The 8,082-nt window shown below is 36.5% G+C and overlaps 1 long non-coding RNA gene across 1 annotated transcript; it reads right to left on the bottom strand.

Moving 5' to 3' along the window:
• Nucleotides 1-202: 202 nt before the first annotated feature.
• On the bottom strand, nt 203-2,395 carry LOC125475802. The gene is made up of 3 exons (XR_007257223.1): nt 2,142-2,395; nt 1,005-1,225; nt 203-906 (listed from the first exon to the last, which is right to left on the bottom strand). It is a non-coding gene; the product is annotated as an uncharacterized LOC125475802 (long non-coding RNA).
• Nucleotides 2,396-8,082: the final 5,687 nt, after the last annotated feature.

Raw genomic sequence — 8,082 nt, 5'->3', positions numbered from 1 at the left:
ATCCCAACAGCTACCCACCGCCTAGCACCTAAACGGCCCCTAGACTGAGTTTTAGAACACTACCCATAAGTACCATTGAATTCTCATATATTTTGATTCATATAAAAAACTTTTGAACTTTCCCACAAAATGCAACTTTTATATTCTCAAGGAAATGAATTCGGTGAAAAATGAATATATATATATACACACACACATACCATTATTGTATATAATTATATTATATATTGTTCAATTCAGATTTGAGGACGAATACGGATTAGGTACCTCTATAACCATATCCAAAATCATAACCGAATAATATTCATGGTTTTTCTTCATATTCAAAATATACCCCAATTTTCACACTCCAAATCCAATCTATTTTGACGGTTATCCATGGTTATCGAGTTTAACGGTTATAATTGTCATCCCTATCCTGAAAGCATACAATTTCCACCTGCAGTTTGTTGCACACTTTGCACTTATCTTCCACTTCTTATTCATTTTCAGCCTAATTGAAAGAGCACCATGCTAATTGGAGTGTGACCATAGTACCTCTCTCAACTGCGAAGCATCTCTGAACTTCAGCCCTTTTTCAAATTTTGGATCATCCATGTTAGCTTCTTCATTGAACTCAGGTATATGACCCTTTCATCAACCTCATAACCTAATTCATCAACACTGTGCAGGCCATCTAAGTCTTTTTTTCCATCATCAAGGGGAACATCTTTTAGATCCCTTGCATTAATAACTTCATCAGTATTTTAGTTGTCACCATCTCCACCATTACCAAACCCTTCACCTCAATGATCTTCTCCAATCAGTGTATCTACACTTGTTTCATCTATTACATCACGATCATCATCTTCATAACGTAGTCACTATCCACAAATTCATTATCAGTACTGTCTTCTTCTGCATTACCTGCCACATACAATGAATATTAGTCAAAAAATAGTTTTGAGTACATAACAACTGAATACTTTTAGTAAAAATACATAAATAAGTGTTTCCAATATTACATTCAGCAACCGCATCTTCTGCACCTTCAATTCCAACATCAGCTCCTTCTGTAGTGGACTTAGCAGTACCATTATCACTTTCATCACCACCATTAATATCACCTTCATCAGCAACATTGAGAGTCACTTCATCAACACCATTGAAAGTTCCTTCATAAGCATTGTAGAGAGACCCTTCTTTAATACCATTTCCACTTCATTGTCTTCCCTCAGTGACATTCCTTCAATCACACAAACTTCCATCAGTCTCGTATCCATATCTTCGTGATTAGCATTGTAGGCTATGTCATTCAAAATGCATAACCTTTTTTTTTTTAAGTCATCAGCACCCCTTTTTGCTCTAGACTTTTTCAATTTTGACCTACTATCCTTTTTAATAGACAATACAACCCTTGACTCCTCAATATCTTCTATAGTTACCCTCCTTTTTACTATTCCACTCTCATCTAGATTCATCAAAAGCTTATGTTTGAGGGTAGCTTGCTTTGCACTTTGATGTTCTAGGTACAATTCTATTTCCCTAGTCCCCAGAACATACTTGCACATATTATCCACATCTGGTCACGTTCTATCATCCTTAATCCCTCCCTATAAGACATCCCAAGAATCCTATAGTGATACAAAATGGACCTGTCATACCCTAACTCCTCAACCATCGAATCTATCTCAAAAAAAAAAAAAGACATAAAGTCTTTGTCTACATAATTAAACCAAGCTTCAAACCCTTCCGTATATGCATCTTCAGACCACTTCCCACCATGGTTAATCTTAAGGGTAAACAAATCTGGCATGCCTAAAAAGTCAATAATAAAGGGTTTTAAAAGCCAAAAAACACAAACAAATATGGCACCACAAGGCCTTTATAAGCCTGATGACAACAGAAAAAAGGACAAACAAACCATGGTGACCATCAATAAAGGGTTTTTTTAAAGCGTTGCAACTAGGACCATCAATGGAGACACAAACCACATGCACATTGAAAACACTAAATAGTAGAGACACCCACTGCAAAACACAATTTAAAAAAACCACATAAAAAGAAATCGGAATAAAAAGGTCACAATTCCCTAAAAATTCAAAATTGTTAAATCGTACAACCTAAAACCCTAATCAATATTGAAAAGGTAGGATTCTTACAATATGAGGATGCTTCACTAACTTCAATCTTCTGTTTTTCCTAACCCATCGCCTCTGATGGCTTGAAGGCTTCTTTTTCTAGAAACGGCTGCACCCTTCTTCGAGGTGCGCAAACATGCAACGGCGTGAGAAATTGTTGGGTCAACAGCAAGGCGAACCAACGACGAGTAAGAACGACGGCGGGAAAACACAACAGCTTGCGGTGGGGATCTAGTAGAGTTGCGAAGGAATCAGGGTCATGTGTTTTTGAGGATGTGGGCTTAGGTAAAAAGTGGTTTTTACTTTTTGAATTCTTATTTTTAACCGTTTCATGTTTTTTAGATTTTGAATTTCAATTTTTTTTCTATAAATTTTTAAAATTTTTTAATTTCCACGTGGCACGAAAATAACATGTTGCGTCAAATCACTAGCTAGTGGGTGCCACGTCAGAAGATAATAGGGTTCTTAACAGCCAACATAACTGATGTACTAAACTGTCCTAAAATTGTGACTTGAGTTAACACTCTGAGAGAAAAAAAAATTATGTACCAAATATTGAGAACCAAAAAATTTCAAAGTAATAAATTTAGATTAATTTTAAATGATAATATTTACAACAATGATCAATTTTTAAACTCTCCAAAAAGTAAATGAGAAACCTTGCTATTTGATTGCGATGTTAACTTTTATTATAAATAAAATAAAGTAAAAGATACCGTCCTAACTTGATTAATGTGGGGTGTAGACTCTAATAATGAAATGATAAAAAATGAAAAATAAAAATTGCACTCTAAATAATAAATGATGTCAAACATGTGTGTGTTAGAGGAATCTTAGAAGAAGTTTAATTTTATACATTTTGTAATATTAAAAGAATAAAATAAATCAAATGGAAAAATAAAATAAAATAAATGAAAGGGATGGGTAATTATTTGAACGTTATTGTAAGGTGTGGCTTCGACGTTACATATTTTCATCGCATTTCTCATGATATACTAAAACTCAAACCTACGTAAGCTTTTATGCTAATCAGAACTATAATGTGTTTCAAAACTTTAAATAATTAGTATAGGACTAACAAGTAACTAAGTTCCAAAATAGAAAAAAAAGTAATTAAGCTCACAGTTAACCTCGGTAGGTTTTTACATAGGAAAATCAACTTTTTGATGGCATTTCGGTAATTTGATGGACGGAACGCAAAAGACAAGGACACTCAACTCAAACCATAAGACTTTAAAGTTTGGCAGCCTATAGTTACCAACTTTCTTTTGTAATTAGACACCTTTGCAATTGCATTTACGTTTAAAGCTTTGCTATATTGTATGGAATATCAGTTTCTTATATTAAATCACATGCAGCTCATTGCTATTGCTAAAAACGCTTTGTGACTGCCTTTGAGAAAGAAATTTTATGATGTGCAGTTCAATGAGCAGCAAAAAATAGTTATCACAACTACCAAATATGAAAGATTGCTCAGAAGAGCAACAACTCGAGCACTCATCAAAGCCCCAGTCTTTCAAGAACAAAGCTCCAATCCACCAATTTGAGAACTCAGAACAAGAAGCAAGCATGGAAAGCATAGAAGGAAAAGTAAAAATGTGTGCCACAAAAGTTGGTACCACCTTCCAAACCACTGATGGTTAAGGGGTTGGTAAAGTCATTTAAAGACCAGAAGATTGTGATGAATAGTGAAGGGTTTGTTCCTACTAAACCTCCAACGTTTCAAACTTATTTATTCGGCTTGACCAAAACACTTGATATCTATAAGGAATGGTGAAGGCCAAGGTCATTAAGCTCGACCCAAAGATGACAATGCCAAAACCTGAGGGAATTAGGGGAATGAAGTATTGCAAGGTCCACTACACTTTCAACCATTCCATTATAAACTGTGTAAAGTTCAAGGATTGGATCCACGGCTTGATCAAGAAAAGGAAGATGCTACTCGAGAAACCACAAGCAACAATGATAATTGATGTTGATCTCTTTCATAAGGCCCCAATAACCATGGTGAATTTAAAATGGCCTGAGTGCAACAATAGGAAGTTCACATTGGATAATGGAGGGGAGAAGCAAGAGAGAGAGAGAGAGGTGAATGCAGCAAGAAGTTACCTGAGAGGCTTAAAACTGCAATAATCAAATGGGTGGTTCTTTGTAGTAGATGTCAGTGTGAGTAAGAGTTAGTGAATAAGAGTGAAAAGTTACCGAGTAAGGCCTTAATACCAACATCAAAAAATTATTGACCTTATAATCCAAGAGGCAAGTCTTAATGCACCAGTGTGTTCTCAAGACTAGATGTTTCTTCATCAACGAACTCTCTTTTTCTCATAGCTACCTCTTTGTACTTCTTCTTAGGAATGGCCTCACTTGACTTCTTACTCTTCCTCCTTCTTGTAGGCTTCTTGGGCTCCTCAATATACCTTAGCCCCTTTTTTACTTGCACCTCATCTATCAAGAACGGTCTAGAATGGGTATTTTAAAGTAATGCCTCACGACAACACCTTTTCTGTTAGTATTGTTTCACTTCGGAGTTATAAGCCATCTCTAGTCTCGGTGCTCCACTGGAAGGATCTCAAGGGCCAGACTAATAAGATGGGGAAAACAAGGTCTAACATACTTTATGTTGTTATTGAAATTCAGATCTACATATGGAGTATTCTGAACCCTAACTCTGAAGATATCACCTTTCTATTCTCCCTCAACACCTAGAATATCTTTGTATCAATCTTTGTCATGATTGGACATATTGGTAGTATAGGTTTCCCAATGAAGATTTTCCTTTGCCTAGAAGAAGTAGTGGGTGCTTGTACTTTGGTGCATTATGTGCAAGACTCAGAACTCCTGAATTTTGAGCTCCACACCATACCACTTGTTGAGGAGCTTGAAGCAAGTGATGATCTGGTAAGACACTGGAGTGAGATGGCAAAGCAAGAGTTTTTAACAAACAAAGACTTTCTTGCTAAAGTTTGAAATGGGGAATCTCAAGCCTCAACTCCCAATGAGTTTCATCTATCTCGTTGGCTATACGAAGGCGTTGCTTTGCTTCTTAGATCTCAAGGCTCAATCGTTTAAATATTTCTTGCCTTTTCACCTCCCCCAATTCACCGGTAGAGAAGAAAGAGATTAGCAATGATGGATTAGACCAATGAAAGGGGACGAAGGTTTTTATTTGTTAGCCAAGCCCACCTTTTACATCACCTTCTATTGCAGAAGCAAAAGAGACGTACCCAATTGACCAGTCAAAGAACATCCTTATACATGATCAGTCATTTTGACTCTCACTGGTACAAATTCTTTTTAAATCCTCTCTATCTTGTCTAAGTGTTGAGGCACTCTTGTTTCTTCTTGCATCTTGCTTGGAAAAGACCGTTGTCAAAGAAACTTCACGTTTACCATTTTCACCGACTCATACGTTCTTTGTAGAGTCTCCTAGATTTCTCAAGCATGCTTAATGTGGGAAATACCATGGATAGGTGTTGGTGCATGGCCACTCTGGGTTGGATAGACTTAGTATCGAGCTGTGAACATCTTTGCCGACCTCCCACTAGAGTGTGCGACCATTGTGTATGTTTGTCGTTCTCTTGACCATTAGAACAAACCATAAACACACATTCCATATGCAATTCCTTTCATGCATATGTTTTGCTGTTCTCTTTTACCGTTACAGTTGTTTGATATTTGTAAGTTATTCGAATTTATGCCTCCACCATTCATGGCAGTGCCCAAATTTGGTTCTAACAATTGTTGCTTTCATTAAGAGTTCCTCTTGGCCAAATCACTCTACTGGAAATATGAGTGCTAAGGAAAGCTTTGTTAACGCTAATATTAACCCAATTGCGTGACCATGATTTTTCAAGGTCGGAGTAAGGCTGATCCAAATACAATTACCTTAGAAGTTCAGTCATAGACTCACCAGCTTCAAGGAGTTGGATTAACCAGAACGGCGGTAAAACTATCACCCTGTTTTGGGGTAATAAGCGGAGTCCTAGCAACTTCACTGGATGACCATACTTGTTTTGAAAGACACGTGATCTAATCCAAATATAGACTCAATCAGATTCTTATAAGTCTTAGAGTTCCTAGAATCTTGGAATTGGCGTGCACCATAAGTAATCACAGCTCCTAAGAGGGTGCGATATCTACTTCTAAGTATCCTCCAAGATTCTCTTGGCTTAGAAAGATGATTTTATCCTAAAACAGTCTCTCCCCATAGTATAAGTACACCTATCTAGGGTTCACCTATGGTAACGCAATCTTTATACTTGAATTTTCTTGCCACTGCTTGAGTCTAAAACAATTCACTAACTTGACCCGTCGGATAGCCCACCTTCTCGAGGCTTAAGTAAAGAAACTTCTCTTTTAACCTTATGCTCGTCATGGTACTCAAAGGAGTGTGTATGACTTTGATCGGCACAGAAGTGCCCAATTGAGCATTTCCCCAAAACGGCGCCAAACTGTTAACGATCAAAACTTGGAGATCAACAAAAGACCAATACAGTTAACCCTGGATGAGTTTAACGTTAAACAAATGCGAAAACAACAAGATTTAAATGGTTCTCCCATAAGATTGGACTATGTCCATTGGAGTAATATCCCTGTAAATTTGGTATGTTACAAGAACTCTTAATATAAAGTAATCTTAGTCTATTCTCGTGATCGTACCACTTCTAATAGGCACTCATTTTTTTATATATAAGTCATGACTGAGGCCAAAAAGTCTTTGCCATTTAAGTTTTTCACAGTCCCATTACTAAATGAGTTGTACTAGTAAACTTGGTCCGTAGGCTACTTCTCCACTATCCGATTGACACATGGAGAAGAAATGGCTACTTGCTTGGTTTCCTTCGTTGACACCACTCGAGTGCAGTGCTCGTTAGTGGGTGGTAGTGCTTTGTCAACTATACATTGTTTTAATGAGTCTAGAAAGACCCTACGCTTTAATGATAAGTCGATATTATATTATATATTTTGCCCTAATCTTAGTATTAATTACTAGTTATTTTGTGAGAATTTTGATACTTTGAATTATATTTCCAATGTAGAACATTCGACTTTCTCTTGAGGAAAAAGTAGCCAAACAGACGAATTTTACAGTGATTCCAATTGAAGGAAGTTTGTGTGTTTCTCAACTTGCTCGTATCCAAGTTTTATACTTTTCTACTAGTTAACAAGCGTCAATTCTAGCTTAGTTCATCTACATATTTGGAGATCTACGTACTTTTGACAAGTTTTCATGTGATTTATTAAGGTAATTCAATCCACAGGATCTATACCTTGCATGAACTGTGTATTGTGATTGAGCCACCAATGCGACGATGGAGATCAAATCTTCTGCATCTAAATGGGTGTGGCTTTTCTATAGCCCAAATCATTGACTAACAAGTGTTTATAAACTTAACTTTTGTTAACTTTGTTGTCAGAAATTTAATATGTGTCAGTTAATGATTGAGACTATAGAAAGGCCACATCCATTTTAGATGTAGAAGCTTTGCTATCGTGATAATGAGCTGCAACTTGCCTGTGTTCTTGAGCTCTGCGAGTGATTGAGTGTCAGGACAACTGCCACTTCAAAGACAAGAAGTGCGACAAAGCTGTTATTTTATACTTCGTTGATATTTGGATTCTTGGCACGTAGTAGGATATAAAACAAAGTCCTTAAGTTACCTTAAGTTACTAGACGAAGAAAAGAATCAAAACAAGCACAATCTTCTAAGAAGTCAAATAATATAGGGAAATGTCTACTAGTTAATATGAGAAACAGGGAATGTCTACTAGTTATGATGCACGTATGTTGGGGTCTGGAATTTAACGAGTATGACCACAACTAGTTGGCCTCAGGGAAAAATAAAATTAAGAAAAAGCTTAGAGGACATTAAGGGTCATGCGTGTCCTTGAAATAATAACAATGAGTATTACGTAACAAGACTTTTCAAACTACCACTGTAACCTTATATACGTAACAATT

Source organism: the organism of the source record quoted next, unplaced genomic scaffold, assembly GCF_019419815.1.
Source record: "Pyrus x bretschneideri cultivar Hongxiangsu unplaced genomic scaffold, Pyrus_bretschneideri_v1 Contig16, whole genome shotgun sequence".
Taxonomy (NCBI): domain Eukaryota; kingdom Viridiplantae; phylum Streptophyta; class Magnoliopsida; order Rosales; family Rosaceae; genus Pyrus; species Pyrus x bretschneideri.
This window is presented reverse-complemented; position numbering and strand designations above follow the sequence as displayed.